Source organism: Pan paniscus, chromosome 9 (genome assembly GCF_029289425.2).
Source record: "Pan paniscus chromosome 9, NHGRI_mPanPan1-v2.0_pri, whole genome shotgun sequence".
Taxonomy (NCBI): domain Eukaryota; kingdom Metazoa; phylum Chordata; class Mammalia; order Primates; family Hominidae; genus Pan; species Pan paniscus.
The window spans coordinates 93,862,870-93,882,386 of NC_073258.2; the positions used below are offsets into that span (position 1 = coordinate 93,862,870).

At 38.2% G+C, this 19,517-nt stretch overlaps 1 long non-coding RNA gene across 1 annotated transcript in view; it reads right to left on the minus strand.

Moving 5' to 3' along the window:
- Window positions 1-853: 853 nt before the first annotated feature.
- Window positions 854-19,517, minus strand: part of LOC117975000 (uncharacterized) — a 138,013-nt gene continuing 119,349 nt past the window's right edge. The window contains exon 3 of the long non-coding RNA XR_008620239.2: window positions 854-1,427. This is a non-coding gene — a long non-coding RNA (uncharacterized LOC117975000). The remainder of the gene's footprint in view (window positions 1,428-19,517) is intronic.

The following is a 19,517-nucleotide window of genomic DNA, read 5'->3' on the forward strand; positions in this document are numbered from 1 at the left end:
AAAAAATATGAATTTTCCCATATTTATTTTAAAAGTTGAATTTTATTTTAACCTTTATTTTAAGTTCAGGGGTACATGTGCAGTGTTGTTACATGGGTAAAGTTGTGTCATGGGGGTTTGTTGTACAGATTATTTCCTCACCCAAGTATTAAGCCTAGCACCCATTAGTTATTTTTCCTGCTTCTCTCCCTCCTCTCACCCTTCACCCTCCCGGGGCTTCATTGTGTGTTGTTCCCCTCTATGTGTCCACACGTTCTCATCATTTAGCTCTCCCTTATAAGTGAGAACATGGAGTATTTGATTTTCTGTTCCTGTGTTAGTTTGCTAAGGATAATGGCCTCCAGCTCCACCCATGTCCCTGCAAAGGACATGATCTCATTAAAAAGTTGAATTTCTAATAAAAAAATCTTTCCACAAAAAAATTATCAGTCCACATTGTTTCACTTGTGAATTCTATCAAGCATTTAAGAAAGAATAATACTAACCTTATGCATACAGTCAGAAAATAGAGAAAGCACTTCCCAATGCATTTTGTGTAATTAGCGTAACACTGTATTATAATGTCATAACAGGACAATAAAAATTACAAGCCAATATTTCTCATGAACAAAGATGCAAAAACCCATAATAGTATATTAATAAATTGGTCCCAGCAATATATAAAAAGGACAATATATCATGACCAAAAAAGAGATTTTTCCAGGAATGTGAGGTTTGTTTTGTATTTGAAAATTAATTAACGTAATTTATCATATTAGCAGAAAAAAAGAGAAATCTTATCTCATTAGATTCAAAATAAGTTATTTTACACAACTCAACATTGATTCATGACAAAACTTTTGGAAAACTATAATAGAAGGAATTTCCTCAATTTGATAAAAGATATCTTCAAAAGATCTATAATTAATACCATACTTAATGGTGAAACCACAAATGTTTTCTCCTTAAGACAGGGAACAAGCATGTCCACTCTCACTTTAATTCAATATGAAAGTATTTCTGTAAGGCAAGAAAAAGAAATAAAAGGCATGCATATTATAAAGGAAATGCAAAACAGTTTTTTATTCTCAGATTACCTGATTGTGTGTGTAGAAAACTCCATGGAATCTTTTTTTTTCTTCAACTTTTATTTTAAGTTCAGGGGTACATGTGCAGTTTTGTTACATAGGTAAATGTGTGCCATGGTGATTTGCTGCACAGATCATCCCATCACCTAGGTATTAAGCCCAGCATCCATTAGCTATTCTTCATGATGCTCTCCCTCTCCCCACAGCCCCCTAATAGGCCCCAGTGTGTGTTGTTTCCCTCCATGTGTCCATGTGTTCTCATCTTTCAGCTCCCACTTACAAGCGAGAACATGTGGTGTTTGGTTTTCTGTTCCTGCATTAGTTTGCTGAAGATAATGGCTTCCAACTCCATCCATGTCCCTGCAAAGAACATGACCACGTTCGTTTTTATAGCTGCATATTATTCTGTGTTGTATATCTATCACATTTTCTCTTATCCAGTCTATCACTGATAGGCATTTAGGTTGATTCCATGTCTTTGCTATTGTGAATGGAATCTCAAAAAACAACTGCTAGACCTAGTAAGTGAATTTAGTGAGGTCACAGAGTACAGGGTAAATTTACAAAAATCTATAGTGTTTCTATATACTCACAATGATTAATTGAAAATAAAATTTAGCAACAATACCACCTGCAGTACAATAAAACAAGCAAATACAGAATTAATCGAATGAGAGACGTATAAAATCTCTACCCTTAACACTATAAAACACTGCTGAGAGAAATTAAGGAAGACCTGAATAAAAGAAAAAATACACCATATTCATGGATTAGAACAATATTGTTAACATATCTATTTTCCTAAATTTGCTGACAGATTCAATGAAATCCCAATCAATATCCTAACAAGATTTTAAGAAGAAATTGACAATTTGATTCTATAATTTACATAGAAATGCAGAGGATGTGGAATAACTGAAACAATTTTGAAAAAGAATAAAGTTGGAGGACTAACATAATAAACTGATTTCAAGATGTATTGTAACCTTACAGGAATAAAGGTAGTGTAGTTTTGGCATATGGATAAGCACATAGGTCAACCGAACAGAATAGAGTCATGAAATAAACCCATACATATATATATATGGTCAACTAATTTTGAACCAAATCACTAAGTCAACTCAGTAGGAAAGTAAATCCTTTTTAATAAATGGTGCTGGAAAAACTGGAATCTGTGTGGAAAAAAACAAATCCAAAATAAAAACCAAAACTTCAATTCCCTCCTTACCTCATACATAAAAATAATGTAAGATAGGGCATGGCCCTAAATGTAATAGACAGAATCATAAAAATTCAAGACTACTTAGGAGAATATCTTCATGCCTTTTGGATAGAAAAAGGTTTCTTAGCTAGGACACAAAAGAACTAATTGTAAGCTTCATCATGATATATTAGACTTCATCAAAATTAAAAATGTATGTTCATTGAGTAGATGGATGGTTACCAGAGGCTGGGAAGGGTAGTGGGGGGTGGGAGGGGAGGTAAGGATAATTAATGGGTACAAAAAAATAGAAAGAATGAATAAGACCTATTATTTAATAGTACAATAGTCAGACTACAGTCAATAATAACTTAATTGTGCATTTTAAAATAATTTAAAGAGTGTAATTGGATTATCTGTAACTCAAAGGATAAATGCTGAGGGGATGAATACCCCATTCCCCATGATGTGCTTATTTCACATTGCATGCCTGTGCAAAAAAAATCTCATGTACCCCATAAATATATACACCTACTATGTATCCATAAAATTTTTTTAAATTAAAAAAAAATCTGCTCATTAAAAGAGACTATTAAGAAGATAAAGGCAACTAAAGGCATTGGAAATTTTTTAAAAAAAGAAAGTTCACAAACCACTTGTATCCAGAACATATAAAGAACACCTACAGTTTAACAATAAAAAGACAAACAACCCAATAAAAAAAAGGGCAAAAAATAATGATTTTTGACCTAAATATCACTCCTTATATAAAAGTTAAGTCAAAATGGGTCACAAACCTAAATGTAAAATGTGAAAGTACAAAACTTTTAGAAAAATATAGAAGAAAATATTTAAGATACAAGGCTGTGCAAAGAGTTCTTAGGCTTTACACCAAAAGTGCAATCCCCAAAAAGAAAAACTGATGAATTAGATCTCATCAAAATTAAAAAGTTTTGCTCTATGAAAGACCTTTTTAAGAGGAAGAAAAGACATGCTATGAACTGAAAGAAAATATCTGAAGACCCACATACCCAACAAAAGACAAATAACTAGAACATACTAAAGAGTTTTCATACAACGTGGATGACCCTTGAGGACCCTTGAGGACATTATGTTAAGTGAAATAAGTCAGTCACAAAAAAGGAAATACTGTGTGAGTCCACTTATGTGAAATATCTAGAATAGTTAGATTCATAGAAACAGCAAGTAGAATGTTGGTTGTCAGGGACTGGGGGAAGGAGCAAATGAAGAATTGTTTAATGTATATAGAATTTCAGTTTTGCAAGAAGAAAAAATTCTGGAGATTGATTACATAACAATGTGAATATACTTAACACTACTGAACTTTACACTTAGAAATGGTTAACATGTTAAATTTTATATTATGTGTTTTTACCACAATAAAAATTATTTATTTACTATTTATTTTTTTTTTTTTTTTTTTGAGACAGACTCTCACTCTGTCGCCCAGGCTGGAGTGCAGTGGCACCATCTTGGCTCATTGCAACCTCCGCCTCCTGGGTTCAAGCAATTCTCATGCCTTGGTCTCCCAAGTGAGCCAGTTAACTTTGTATTTTTAGTAGGGATGAGATTTCACCATGTTAGCCAGGCTGGTCTCAAACGCCTGGTCTCTCAAGTGATCCATCCCCGCTTGGCCTCCCAAAGTGCTGGGATTACAGGCATGAGCCATGGCTCCTGGCCATTTTTTATTTTTTATTTTAATTTTTTACTGGTTTATTTTCATGACGTTTTCTGACAGAGGGTTGATATGATCTTGTTTTAAAAATGTATTATTTATTTTAAGTTCCAGGGTACATGTGCAGGATGTGCAGGTTTGTTACATAGGTAAATGTGTGTCTTGGTGGTTTGTTGCACCTATCAACCCATCATGTAGGTATTAAGCCTAGCATGCATTAGCTCTTTTCCCTAATGCTCTCCTACCTCCCCATACTCCCCCAACAGGCCCCAGTGAGTGTTGTTCCCCTCCCTGTGTTTATGCATTCTCATTGTTCAGCTCCCACTTATAAGTGATAATATGCGGTATTTGGTTTTCTGTTCCTGCATTAGTTTGCTGAGGATAATGGCTTCCAACTTCATCCATGTTCCTGCAAAGGACATGATTTCATTACTTTTTATGGCTGCATACCATTCCATGGTGTATATGTATCACATTTTCTTTATCCAGTCTATCATTGATGGGCATTTGAGTTGATTCCACTTCTTTGCTATTGTGAATAGTGCTGCAATGAACATATGAGTGCATGTATCTTTATAATAGTATGATTTATATTCCTTTGGGTATATACTCAGTAATGGAATTGCTGGGTCAAATGGTATTTCCAGTTCTAAATCTTTGAGGAATCTCCATACTGTCTTCCCCATGGTTGAACTAATTTGCTTTCCCACCAACAGTGTAAAAGCGTTCCTATTTCTCTGCAACCTCGCCAGAATAGAGAACTCAGAAATAAAACCGTGCATCCACAACCATCTGTTCTTTGACAAACCTGAAAAAACCAAGCAATGGGGAAAGGATTCCCTATTTAATAAATGGTGCTGGGAAAACTGGCTAGCCATATGCAGAAAATTGAAACTGGACCCCTTCCTTACACCATATACAAAAATTAACTCGAGATGGATTAAAGACTAAAATGTAAAACCCAAAATTGTAAAAACCTTAGAAGAAAATCTAGGCAATACCAATTAGGAAATAGGCACAGGCAAAGATTTTACGATGAAGATGCCAAAATCAATTGCAACAAAAGCAAAAATTGACAATTGGGATCTAATTAAACTAAAGAGCTTCTGCACAGCAAAAGAAACTATCATCAGAGTAAACAGACAACCTATAGAAAGGGAGAAAATTTTTGCAATCTATCCTTCTGACAAAGGTCTAATATCCAGAATCTACAAGGAACTTAAGCAAATTTACAAGAAAAAAAAACCATTAAGAAGTGGACAAAGAATATGAACAGACACTTCTCAAAAAAAGACATACATGCGGCCAAGAAACATGAAACAAAGCTCAACATCACGGATCATTAGAGAAATGCAAATCAAAACCACAATGAGATACCATATCTCACCAGTCAGAATGGCGATTATTAAAAAATCATTTTTTTTTTTTTTGAAGACAGGGTCTCACTCTGTCACCCAGGCTGGAGTGAGGTGGTACAATCATAGTTCACTGTGCTCTCATTCTCCTGGCCTCAAGTAATCCTCCCAGCTCAGCCTCCCAAAGCACTGGGATTATAGGACTGAGCCATTGTCTTCAGCTGAAAACAATTTTAAAAATAAAATAATAAAGAACTTCCAAATCTTACAGCAAAAAGCCAATTAATACCTCCAATTAGAATAGGAGCAAATTCGACCCCTAATTAGAATACAGGCAAAAGAAACAGAGATTTTACCAAAGAGATGTACAGAAGGCAAATAAACACATTAAAAGACAGTCAACATTATTACCCATTTGGGAAATGGAAATTAAAACTCCAATGAGATATCAATGCATATCTATCAGAATAACTAAAACGGTAACACCAAATGTTGGTGAGTATGCAGAGAAACTGGATCACTCATATATTGCTGGTAGAAATGTAAAATGGTACACCTACTCTGGAAAACAGTTTGGCAGTTTCTTATGACTCAGCAATTGCACTCTTGGGCATTTTATCCCAAAGAAATGAGAAACCAATGTTCACACAAAACCCAAATGATCATAGTACTTTTATTCATAATAGTGAAAAACTGCAAACAATCCAGATGTTCTTCAATGGATGAATGGTTAAACAAACTATGGTACATCCACACCACGGAATGCTGCTCAGCAATAAGAAGGAACAAACTACTGATACACGCAACTATTTGAATGAATCTCCAGGGAATTATGCTGAGGAAAAATAGCCAATCCCAAAAGGTGACATAGTTTATGATTCCATTTATGTAACTATTTAAAAATTGTGGTTTAAAAATGTGTAACATAAAATTTAACATCTTAATCATTTCTAAATGTACAATTCCATACTGTTACATATACTAATTTTTTTATTTTTTATTTTTATTTTATTTATTTATTTATTTATTGAGACAAATTCTTGCTCTGTCACCCAGGCTGGAGTGCAGTGGTGCAATCTCAGCTCACTGCAACCTCCGCCTCCTGAGTTCAAGTGATTCTCCTACTTCAGCCTCCCAAGTTGCTGGGACCACAGGCACATGCCACTATGCCTGACTAATTTTTGGGCTTTTTTTGTTTGTTTGTTTTGGGACAGAGTTTCGCTCTTGTTGCCCAGGCTGGAGTGCAATGGCACTATCTGGGCTCACCACAACCTCTGCCTCCCAGGTTCAAGCGATTCTCCTGCCTCAGCCTCCCGAGTGGCTGGGATTACAGGCATGTGCCACCACACCCAGCTAATGTTGTATTTTTAGTACAGACAGGGTTTCTCCATGTTGGTCAGGCTGGTCTCGAACTCCCAACCTCAGGTGATCCACCCTCCTCGGCCTCCCAAAGTGCTGGGATTACAGGCATGAGCCACTGAGCCTGGCCTAATTTTTGTATTTTTTGTAGAGACAGGGTTTCACCATGTTGCCCAGACTGGTCTCGAACTCCTGGCCTCAACTGATCCACCCACCTCAGCCTCCCACAGTGCTGGGATTACAGGCATAAGCCACCATGTCCTGCCCCTATATTCACATTTTTATACGACCAATCTCCAGAACTTTTTCTTGCAAAATCGACATTCCACATCCATTAAACAACTCATCATTTTTCCCCAGCCTCTGGCAACCACCATCCTATTTTCTGTTCTATGAATTTTCTATTCTAGATACTTCACATAAATGAAATCATACAGTGTTTATATTTTTGTGACTGGCTTATTTCGCTCAGCATAATAGCCTCAAGTCGCATCCATGTTGTCACAAATGACAGCATGTTCTTCCCTTTTAAGGCTGAAAAATATGTCATTGTATGTATATGCCACATTTTTGTATCCATTCATCTACTTTAATAGCCTTTTTTAAATGACAAAATTTTATAAATGGAGAATAGATTTGTGGTTGAAGAGTTTATGAGAAGGGTCAGAAGGCAGTAGCTATGGTAATAAAAGAGCAACATGAGGGGTCCTCGTGGTGATGGAACTGTCCTGTATTTTGACTGTGGTGATGGATACGGAAACCTGCATGTGTTATAAAATTGTATGAAACTAAACACGAGTTTACATAAACGAAGAAAATCTAAATGAGTTGTGGACTGTATCATGGTCAACATCCTGGTTGTGATATTGTACTATATAATTTTGCAAGATGTTATTGTCAGGGTAAACTAAGTGTTCATAGATGTCTTTTTAAAAATTTTTCTTACAATTACATTAGAATCTACAATTATCTGAAATTTTTTTTTTTTTTTTTTTGAGAAGGAGTCTTGCTCTGTCACCCAGGCTAGAGTGCAGTGGCGCGATCTTGGCTCACTGCAAGCTCTGCCTCCCAGATTCACGCCATTCTCCTGCCTCAGCCTCCCGATTAGCTGGGACTACAGGGGCCCACCACCATGCCTGGCTAATTTTTTGTTTTTTTTTAGTAGAGACAGGGTTTCACCATGTTAGCCAGGATGGTCTCGATCTCCTGACCTTGTGATCCGCCCGCCTCGGCCTCCAAAAGTGCTGGGATTACAGGCATGAGCCACCGCGCCCAGCCTATCTGAAACATTTTTTAAAGTTTATAGGCAATAGGCTTGGACAGGCACTTCACCAAAGAAGATATCTAAATTGGCTATAAAAATGAGAAAAGATGCCCAATATTTAATTTTATAAATGGGCTATAAAACAACAAAACATGCCCAATATTTCATTTTAGCCACTCTTTTAGACTGGCTAAAATTAAATGTCCTGATATCACTGATAAAGAGGACACTGTTAGTTAGAGCATAAAATTACAGATAATAGTCCCTTCTTTTTTCTCTTTATTTTCTTTTTTATTTTTTTCTAAACCATTTCACATTTCTGAAGTAGTCTCCTCTTATTCACAGTTTCAGTTACCCATTGTCAACCTTGGTCTGAAAATATTAAATGGAAAATTTCAGATATAAACAATTTGTAAGTTTTAAATTGTACCATTCTGAGTAATATGGTGAAATCTCCTGCCACCCTGCCCAGGATGTGACTCATTCCTTTGTCCAGCATGTCCATGCTGTAGATGCTTCTTGCCTGTTAATCACTTAGTAGCCCTCAGGGTTATCAGACTGTTGCAGTATCTCAGTGCTTGTGTTCAAGTCATCCTTACATTAGTAAATAATGGCCCCAGAGTGCAAGAGTAGAGATGCTGGCAATTTGGGTATGACATAGAGAAGCCGTAAAATTCTTCCTTTAAGTGAAAAGATGAAAGTTCTTAAGTTAATAAGGAAAGAAATAAGGTTGCTAAGATCTATGATAAAAACGAATGTTCTGCCTGTAAATTGTGAAGAAGGAAAAAAGAAATTCATGCGTAGTATATATAGGGCCTGGTACTATCCTTGGTTTCAGCTATCTCCTGGGGCTCTTTAAACATGTGTCCCCCCTTGGATACTGTACTGTAATCATTTTAGAGAACTATTTGACAGTCTGTTATAAATACACATTCTTAAAAAAAATTCTTTTTAAGAGATAGTGTCTCACTCTGTCACCCAGGCTGGAGTGCAATGACTCAATCACATCTCTCTGCAGTGTCCAACTCCTGTCCTCAAGCAATCCTCCCATCTTGGCCTCCCAAAGTGCTGGCATTACAGGCATAATACACCACACTCAGCCTGAAACATACATTCTTATAAACAGCTGAGTCATGGCTCAGCTCTTTCCCTCCTAGATATTCATGCAAGAGAAATAAAAAAAAATATTTTCATGAAAGACTTGCACACAAATGTACATAGCAGCTTTTTTCATAATTACCAAAAACTTAACAACCCAGATGTTCATTAATAAGAGAATAAATGAACAACTTTGTATTTTTAAAAAGGCTTTGTACTTTTCTAAATGGTTTCCCTGGGAAGGTACATACTTATTCTAACAATAAGATCTCCTGGTTCAGAAAAATTTTGGAGCTGATTTTGGAACCTGTAGCATATTTTCTTGATGTACATTTTCAAAGGTATTAAATTTCCATCTTTTGATAATAGGTTTAAATTTTGGAAACAGGCCAAAATTATTCAAAGAGGACCAGGCTCAGTGGCTCACACTTGTAATCCCAGTAATTTAGGAGGCCAAGGTAGGAGGATCACCTGAGATCAGGAGTTTGAGACTAGCTTGAGCAACATAGCAAGACCTTGTCTCTACAAAAAAATTTTAAAAGTTAGTCAGATGTGGTGGAGTGCACCTGTAGTCCCAGCTACTCAAGATGCTGAAATGGGAGGATATCTTGAGCCCCGGAGTTGGAGGCTGCAGTGAGCTATGATTGCACAAGTATACTCCAGCCTCGGTGAAGAGCAAGACTTTGTCTCAAAAAAAAAAATATTCAATGAGAAATTGGGTGTATCTATTGGTTAAAGAGGTGTGGTTCTCAATCTTTGCCACATATTAGTATGACCTGAAAAACCTGAAAAATTAGAATGCCCAGGTATTGTGACTTAACTGGTTTAGGGTGGGCCAGTTGTTGGTATTTTGTTAAAGCTCCCCAAATGATTCCAATAAAACCAAGTCCTAATCTTTTTAGTTGCTCATTTCTTGTAAATTTTTTTTAACCCACACAGCTGAAAGCGATACTACACTACCATGTACTGTAACTTAGCCTTCACTAGCTTCCTTATAGCTAACACCTCTGATGTATATATTACCGTGGTAATAAATGCCTAAGTTGTTTTTCAGGATCTTGGGGTCAGCTCTTGTCCAGTTTGAGTGCAGTTGAGATCACTGACCCTTAAACTGGGCCTATGCAGATGCCGAAGAGGTGACTTTTGGCATCAGAGGACCATAAACTCCTCTCTCAGATCATGCTAATGCCATTATTTCCTGAATACATATCCTATGAAAAGCCATGAACCCTGACTATGCTTGTGCAAATCATCAATTACGTCATTTTTCCCCATTGCCAATCACCTTTCCCCACGCCTTAGATCACCCCACTTCTTTACCCCATAAATATCCCTGAGCCCTAACTTTCCGGCAGTAGATTGGAGAACTGTTCTCCCATCTCCTCACTGGGCTGCCCTGTGAAAAATCTTTCTCTACTGCAAAACTCATCACCTCAGTGATTGGCTTCTGCACCACAGGCAGAACAAGCCTGGTTCAGTATTGCTAATATGCAGCCAAGGTTGAAAACCATGGCTGGGAGCTGACGTTAATTTTCTTCTATGGTTTATAAACTGACTTCTAAAGGCAGGTCCTAAAAAGGGGTCTCCTCACATTCTCTGAGACTACGGCATTGTAGGAACAAATGTACAGTCTCCCAAGACAGCTGTTTTGAAGAACAATTCCCATTTGGATGTATAAATTCTAGTGTGTTTTCAAACAAACGTTTGCCTCTTTATCTTACAGATGTGCTAGAGGGACAATAAATGTAAAAGATCTAGTTGACTCTCCTACTTTCCTTCAAATACATTCAGATGATTAAATACATAATTTTCAAAAATACATTTATATCTTTCTAAGGCAAACTTACTAAAATTATTCTTTATTATTTCAGTTTGTGGTGATGAAAAAGATACAAAGATATATATATATTAAATAGTTATAAAGGATATACATATTAAAGGTATAGTTTGGTAATGAAAAAATATAAAAGACAGATATAGATATACAGATTAAAAGGTATAGTTATGAAGAACATATATATAAGATGTAGTTATAAAGAAAAAATATGTGTATATGTGTAAAAGATAAAGTTGTAAAGAATAACTATTAATAATAACACAATTTAGTCATGAAGTCTTTGCCCATGCCTATGTCCTGAATGGTATTGCCTAGGTTTTCTTCTAGGGTTTTTATGGTTTTAGTTCTTACATTTAAGTCTTTAATCCATCTTGAGTTAATTTTTGTATGTGGTGTAAGGAAGTGGTGCAGTTTTAGTTTTCTGCATATGGCTAGCCAGTTTTCCAAATACCACTTATTAAATAGGAAATTCTTTCCCCATTGCTTGTTTTTGTCAGGTTTGTCAAAGACCAAATGGTTGTAGATGTGTGGTGTTATTTCTAATGCATCTGTTCTGTTCTCTTGGTCTATATATCTGTTTTGGTACCAGTACCATGTTGTTTTGGTTACTGTAGCCTTGTAGTATATTTTGAAGGCAGGTAGCATGATGCCTCCAGCTTTGTTCTTTTTGCTTAGGATTGTCTTGGTAATGCGGGCTCTTTTTTTGTTCCATATGAAATTTAAAGTCGCTTTTTCTAATTCTGTGAAGAAAGTCAATAGTAGCTTGATGGGGATAGCACTGAATCTATAAATTACTATGGGCAGAATGGCCATTTTCACGATATTGATTCTTCCTATCCATGAGCATGGAATGTTTTTCCATTTGTTTGTGTCCTCTCTTATTTCCCTGAACAGTGGTAAAAGCCAAAATTGACAAATAGGTTCTAATTAAACTGCAGCGCTTCTGCACAGCAAAAGAAACTATCATTAGAGTGAACAGGCAACCTACAGAATGGGAGAAAATTTTTGCAATCTATCCATCTGACAAAGGGCTAATATCCACAATCTACAAAGAACTTAAACAAATTTACAAGAAAAAAACAAACAACCCCATCACAAAGTGGGCAAAGGATATAAACAGACACTTCTCAAAAGAAGACATTTATGCAGCCAACAAAGATATGAAAGAAAGCTCGTCATCACTGGTCATTAGAGAAATGCAAATCAAAACCACAATGAGATACCATCTCATGCCAGTTAGAATGGCGATCATTAAAAAGTCAGGAAACAACAGATGCTGGAGAGGATGTGGAGAAATGGGAACACTTTCACACTGTTGGTGGGGGTATAAACTAGTTCAACCATTGTGGAAGACAGTGTGGCAATTCCTCAAGGATCTAGAACCACAAATACCATTTGAGCCAGCAATCCCAATACTGGGTATATACCCAAAGGATTATAAATCATTCTACTATAAAGACACATGCACAAATATGTTTATTGTGGCACTGTTCACAATAGCAAAGACTTGAAACCAACCCAAATGCCCATCGATGATAGAATGGTTAAAGAAAATGTGGTACATATACACCATGGAATAGTATGCAGCCATAAAAAAGGATCAGTTCATGTCCTTTGCATGGTCATGGATGAAGCTGGAAACCATCATTCTGAGCAAACTATTGCAAGAACAGAAAATCAAACACCGCATTTGCTCACTCATAAGGGGGAGTTGACCAATGAGAACACATGGACACAGGGCGGGGAACATCACACACCAGGGCCTGTTGGGGACTGGGGGGCAAGGGGACGGATAGCATTAGGAGAAATACCTAATGTAGATGACAGGTTGATGGGTGCAGCAAACCACCATAGCACGTGTATACCTATGTAACAAACCTGCATGTTCTGCACATGTATCCCTGAACTTAAAGTATAATAAAAAAATTTTTTTAATAAAAATAAAAATCACATTATTAATCATAAAATAATAATAATACAATTATCTGTTTTGTCTCTTTAGAAAATTCCATACTGACAAATTGCAGTCAGATCTGAAGCACTTTCATAGTGCATCAGTACAATTTCTTTCATGATAATAAGTTGCAAGCTTGGAAATTGATGAGCTACTTGAAATGCCCTTGGGTCAGGCCAAAATGTGCATGCTGGCTGACCCCCCTGAAGCTAGGTCAAAAAAGGGCCTGGGGAAATGAAGCAGTCTTTGATGACCTACTTCAGGCAGCCAGTGTGCAGAGCCAAACAACAGGCCAGATTTGAGAGATCGATTTTCAACAGCTGCTGCAGGAATGCAGTGCTGATCTGCCCACGCCAAGTCAGCTGCCACATCTGCCTCACCTGTGCTCAGTACCATGCATGGTATTTGGCATGGAGAAGGATGAGTCACACATGTTTCTGCCCTCCAAGCTGCTCCCAGTCCTCTGGGAAGGGACTTGAAAAGCAGGGAGAAAACCTTCCTTTTTGAGGCTTTCTTACTAGACGCCTGACTATTTTGGTCTCCAGCCACGTCCATGGGAGACAGAGGCAGTAATGATGGCAGTGATCATGAGGAAGAAGAGGAGGAGGACCACATGATAGTCACAAGGTTATTTATCATTGATTGAGTGTCTGGTGTGGGTCGGGCCCTGTAAAGTGCTTTAAAGCTGAGGACTAAGCTCTGATTTTTTTTTTTATCTTGCCCAAATTTCTATCTAAGTGGTCTGGGGAGTCATGCCCCACAAACCATAAGTTCTCATCAGATGGTTTTTATTTAACCATATGTATTGTGACTTACTTTCCAATCTGACTCTGGCATAACAGTACATGACAAAAAAGAAAATCAAAATACTTTACCCTAAATACATGTTTCTTTGCCATATTTTGAAATGGTCCTGCAAAGCTGTCCTTTGTGGGGGAAAATGTGCATCTGTAAAGAATCTCTATTAACATAGCTAGATCTTTTGCTTCCAGGCTCTCCCAATCACGAAGAGATTAAGTAAGAGACTAGCACCTTTTAAAGGTCTAAAGAGGAAATATTTGTCATCTATTGTCTCTAAGGGCAGCCACTACAAGACTTCAAAAGAGCCTTGGTCTCCACAATCTTTTATCTTAACCTAATCATTTCTTTTCTATTGATCCCAGGTCTTTAGACGAACTCAACCAATTGTCAATCAGAAAATGTTTAAATTTACCTATAGCCTGGAAGTCCCCACTTTGAGTTGTCCTGCCTTTCTGGACCAAACCAATGTATTTCTTAAATGTAGTTGATATCTCATGGCTCCCTAAAATGTATAAAACCAAGCTGCACCCCGACCACCTTGGGCACATGCTCTCAGGACCTCCTGAGTGCTGTGTCGCAGGCTATGGTCACCCATATTTGGCTCAGAATAAATCTCTTTAATTATTTTACAGAGTTTGACTCTTTTCTTGACAAAGCCATTACTACCTTTATTGTTTCCATGGGTTAGTTATTAGTACCACCATTTTACACATGAAGAAACAGAAGCTCTAGTTAAGTAACTTGGCTACATTTATACATGGATCCAACCTGAGTTCACATGGGAGAATCTAGGGCTAACTCCAAGTCTCAGTTTTCACATCTCTATTAGTCCGTTGTCAAGCTGCTGATAAAGACATACCTGAGACTGGGTAATTTATAAAGAAAAAGAGGTTTAATGGACTCACAGTTCCACATAGCTGGGGAGGTCTCACAATCATGGTGGAAGGTGAAGGGCACGTCTTACATGGTGGACGAGAGAATGAGAACCAAGCGAAAGGGGTTTCCTCTTAAAAAAGCATCAGATCTCATAAGACTTATTTACTACCATGAGAAGAGCATGGAGGAAACCATCCCCATGATTCAATTATCTCCCACTGGGTCCCTCCCACAACATGTGGGAAATCTGGGAGCTAAAATTCAAGGTGAGATTTGGGTGGGGACACAGCCAAATCATATCAACATCTATAAAACAAAAATCACATCTGCCCACCACTGCAAAATTGGTATGAGGCTTCAAGATACCCTTAACTTTGCTATATTATTGAATAAGAGTATCTCAGGGGGGCTCTATTCTCCCAGGAACCCCCTAATCAGGGGTTAATTGCTCTTTAACAGCTGAAGTTGCTCAATGTTTTTCTAATTGCACATCGAAGTTAAAAAAAAAAAACAACCCAGAATCTTCTTAATGTTTGACCAAGTTGCAATCACCAAATCAAGTTCTGAGCAGCCATCACCCCATCAACTGAGCCTCCACACTTGTTGGTGATGAATACATTCTAAAGGCTTTACTACAGAAGGAAAATTAATCTTTTTTTGTACTATACCCTTATCAGGCCAGGAAAATTGATCTTAATATGGGCATAAAAATTCCCCAACCCTTGTGTTTCTTTGGCTATTTATTTTCCTTAGTATAAATTGCAAATTGCATCATTTTCTTCTTCATCCTGTGAAGAGAAATTATAGCCCAATTCTGGGCTAGTGCAACCCGGTAAGTATGGAAGTAGCCACAGTACGTATGCACCAAGCATGCTCATGTGAACAAAGCTCCCCACCTGGGCCAGGAGAAGGAAACAGATGAGATCCATGACCACTGCAAAGATGCCTGGCAGGCAGGGCTTTCTGACAGCAGTTTGGGATTAAAGGCTGCAGTGAGCCATGCATCCTTGCAAAACACTTGCTCTTTTCCCTCAGCTAAAATGGCAGATTTACTAACGTAACCAGATACTTTTGGGAATGAAAGATGGCTCTGTTAGTCATGTAAGAACAATAGGTGCAAACTAGACTGTCCCAGTGCCATAATTTTTCTGTGTCCCCACCCAAATCTCACCTTGAATTGTATCTCCCAGAATTCCCACATGCTGTGGGAGGAATTGGACTATAAGTCCAATTAAACCTCTTTTTCTTCCCAGTCTCAGGTATGTCTTTATCAGCAGCATGAAAACAGACTAATACACCCAGATAAACTGGACATGTGGTCTCCTTAGGTTTAGGAAAATACCACTGATACAAGGTGCAATGGACTGAAATTTTGCATCAACTCAAACTTCATATGTTGAAACCCTAATCCCAATGTGATCATAGGCGAAGGTAGAGTTTTGGGGAAGTAATTAGTTCATGAAGTTAGGGCCCTCATTAATGGAATTAGTGCCCTTTTAAAAAGAGACCAGAGAGTGAACTAGCTCTCCATTGGCCATATGAGGGTATAGGGAGAAGACAGCCATATGGAAACCAGGAATTGGGCCCTCACCAGACACTGTATCTGCCAGCACCTTGATCTTGAACATCCTATCTTGCAGAACCCTGCGAGATTTACGTTGTTTAAGCCACCTACTTCATAGTCTTTTGTTTTAGCTGACTAAGACACAAGAGAAGGCTGCAAGAAAATGTTGAGATGGCAGATCTGGCAGAACCAGGAACAAATATGCTAGCTTCTGTTTATATGAAGACAAATGCTTGCAAAAAAAAAAAAATGGAAGAATTCAACTAACAGTTTAATCTAAAATACTTTTCTAAATGCCTCCACCCTCCACCCTCACAAGGCATGCTGAGAAGACCTGTAATAATGTTTATAGACCACTGAGATGTGCCCGACCAGAGAGTGTACTCATTAACATTAGCCAAAAATATTATTAGAGGGAGGACTGGGAACAGTATCAGTAGTAGCATAAGTCATGGCAAGAATAATAGCAGTAGTCATAGTGGCATCACGCTGTGGGAGAGGGGTGTAAGCGGAAGGCCTTTCCGAGAGACCACAGCTGGTCAACATGAGCAACCCAGTCACCTGGGGAAGGAGCAGGAATGCGAGGGCGGGAGCAGGCTGCAACAGAGTGGAGGTGGGATGCAGTGGGATCCTTCGCAGTTTGGGTTTGCAAATTTAGCCTTCAAGAGGCAACATGAAATGGGCATCCAACAGATCTGGAATTAAAGACTGACCTGTCACCAACTAGCAGTGAGAACTTGGCCTTGTTATCTGAATTCCCTGACCCCTGGGCTCCTCATCCATGAAATGTGAAGGATAATGGGCACTTCCTATGGTTGCAGAGAGGATGAAATGACTGCATGTAGTCAAGTGCCTGGCACAAAGGAATTGTTCAGCAAAGTACTGTCCCATCCCTGGAACTTTATATATAACGAGGGGAAAACTGTGGGAGGCACAATTGAGAGAAAACTCATGTACTGTGCACTCTTTTTTGAAACCATGGTATTTTTTTTTAACTACACTGAGCACACAGCTTAGAAAGCCACTTTTAAAGAAAACAAAATCTAAAGTACATTAAACCATAGACATCATACATTAATTTCTACTTTAGTCTTAATCAAAGGCTTTGGTAGGGTTTGCCTTTGTAAATCCAACACTTCCTCCTCACTTGGAGGCCAAACCCTGCCCATAGCATCCTCTCAGCTCTACACGCTCCCCATGTGTTAAGGCCTGATCAGACCTCAGGGTACAAGGCACAGCTGGTGCTCATGGACACACAGGATAGTATGGGGGCTGGAAATGGGTGGGGAGAGCTAGAATCTAGTAGAAGGCTTACTGATCAACAATGTTTGGGGACCCAAGTTAGATGCTGGCAAGATTAATCTGAGAGCAGCAGGTAGGATGGGTGGAAGGGAGAGAGACCAGAGGGTAGGGAGACACATAGGAGATTCCAATTCCAGTAAAAGTACAGAGAAAAATCTACCTGGAGTGGTAGCTCTGCGAATAGAAAGCAGGTGGCAAATCTAGTAACACTGCAGTGATAAAATCTACAGATTTCAAATAGGTTATAGCAAGCTATTGATTCATTCCATTACCTGGCACTTCAGTCACTGTGGCTTAGAACAACCCACCCTCAGGCTTCATCTCTCCTCACCTCCCAACCTATCCTAAGTGCCAACCTGAGAACTGAGAACTCCAGCACCCTCACTGCTTAACTATCAAAACAGAAATGAGACCACTTGTATCAATATGACTTAGTTATTTGTTCCATGAAAATTTTTGCCGAAGAAGTTAAGGTTTTATACCAATAACTAATTTCACTTTTTGTTTCAGGAAATCTTTATAAACCAATAGGTTCTGACAAGGAGTTTGTTCATCTAGGCAAACAGCTCTGCTATTAGAATAATAGATATTGTTCACCTGGGAAAACAGCTTCTTAGTAGACAAGTTTATTTATCAAGACTCACTAATGCTAGATTATTATATCACAAACCTTGCCCAATACCAATTAGTTACCCATAGTGGAAGATCTGCCTTAAACCATTTGAGCCCAGACCCCAAATATCCACACCCCTTCCAAGATATGTGGTGTCATCCCTTACTGCAGAGGTTTAATAAACTTAACTTTGATCAGAAGGTTTTCTGGTGAATTTCTGCAGAGTTGACAAGCATCAGTGCAAACCTGACAACTGAATGTACAAACATGAACTATTCCAACAGTTTTGCCCATGCACAGGAAGCCCATTCTTGCTTGAACCCTGATGTTCTGAGAGACCATCATGACTGACACAACACCTTCCTCTGGGAACATTTTTTGTTTCCCTCACTCTGTGGGGTCTCTTCCTTCTCTGAACTCACTATACACACTCTTGGTGTTGTTTCCTTTTTTTGCTTCATATTAGAGCTCTCTATGCATTTGTATTATTGTTGTTTCTGGACTATGAGCTCCCAGGGGTAGAGATTGCGGTGGTCAATTGTATTTCATGTGACGATCCCAACACTGTGCCTTGCCCATCACTGGGGCATAACAAGCTCATTCTAAAGATGCTCTTAAAGATTCCCAAAGCATTTAAGGAGAACAAATCAAAGGAAATGTTTTATTATTATTATTATTATACTTTAAGTTTTAGGGTACATGTGCACAATGTGTAGGTTTATTACATATGTATACATGTGCCATGTTGGTGTGCTGCACCCATTAACTCGTCATTTAACATTAGGTATATCTCCTAATGCTACCCCTCCCCCTGTCCCCCACCCCACAACAGGCCCCGGTGTGTGATGTTCCCCTTCCTGTGTCCATGTGTTCTCATTGTTCAATTCCCACCTATGAGTGAGAACATGTGGTATTTGGTTTTTTGTCCTTGTGATAGTTTTGTCCTTTGTAGGGACATGGATGAAGCTGGAAACCATCATTCTCAGCAAACTATTGCAAGGAAATGTTAAATTCTTATTTTTTTCTCTTTAAGGCAAAATTTTAAAAATAAGATCTCTCTGTTATAATCAAGAATTGTATTTGGCTTTTCAAAATAGGCTCTTTCCAAAAAGGATCTTCCTTTAAAGTGCTTGATGATCATTTTTGTCTCTTTACAAACATGTACACGTGAGTTCCACACGTCCATGCACACCAGTTTAGTAATCCGGGGATAGTCCTTCCCTAGTGTTACACCTGACTTCTTTCTCAGTTCTGTCTTTTGTACCTTTGGTTTGGTGTTCTGAGATATTTACCTACTCCTCTCCCTCTCTGTGGATTCTGTAAAATATAGGAACTTGCTTAGCACTGTGGTAGAAATTTAAAATTTGGTAAAGACCATCAGAAGAGGCTTGCGGAAATGCTACAGAAGTTTATGTTCCCAATAACTAAGGTGATGACTAACCTAGGAAAACATTTTTCTTGATGAGAAAAAAATTGACATGGTGTGTACTTCTCTCTTCCTTTGCTTTTAGGTTTCAAATCTCATTTCAT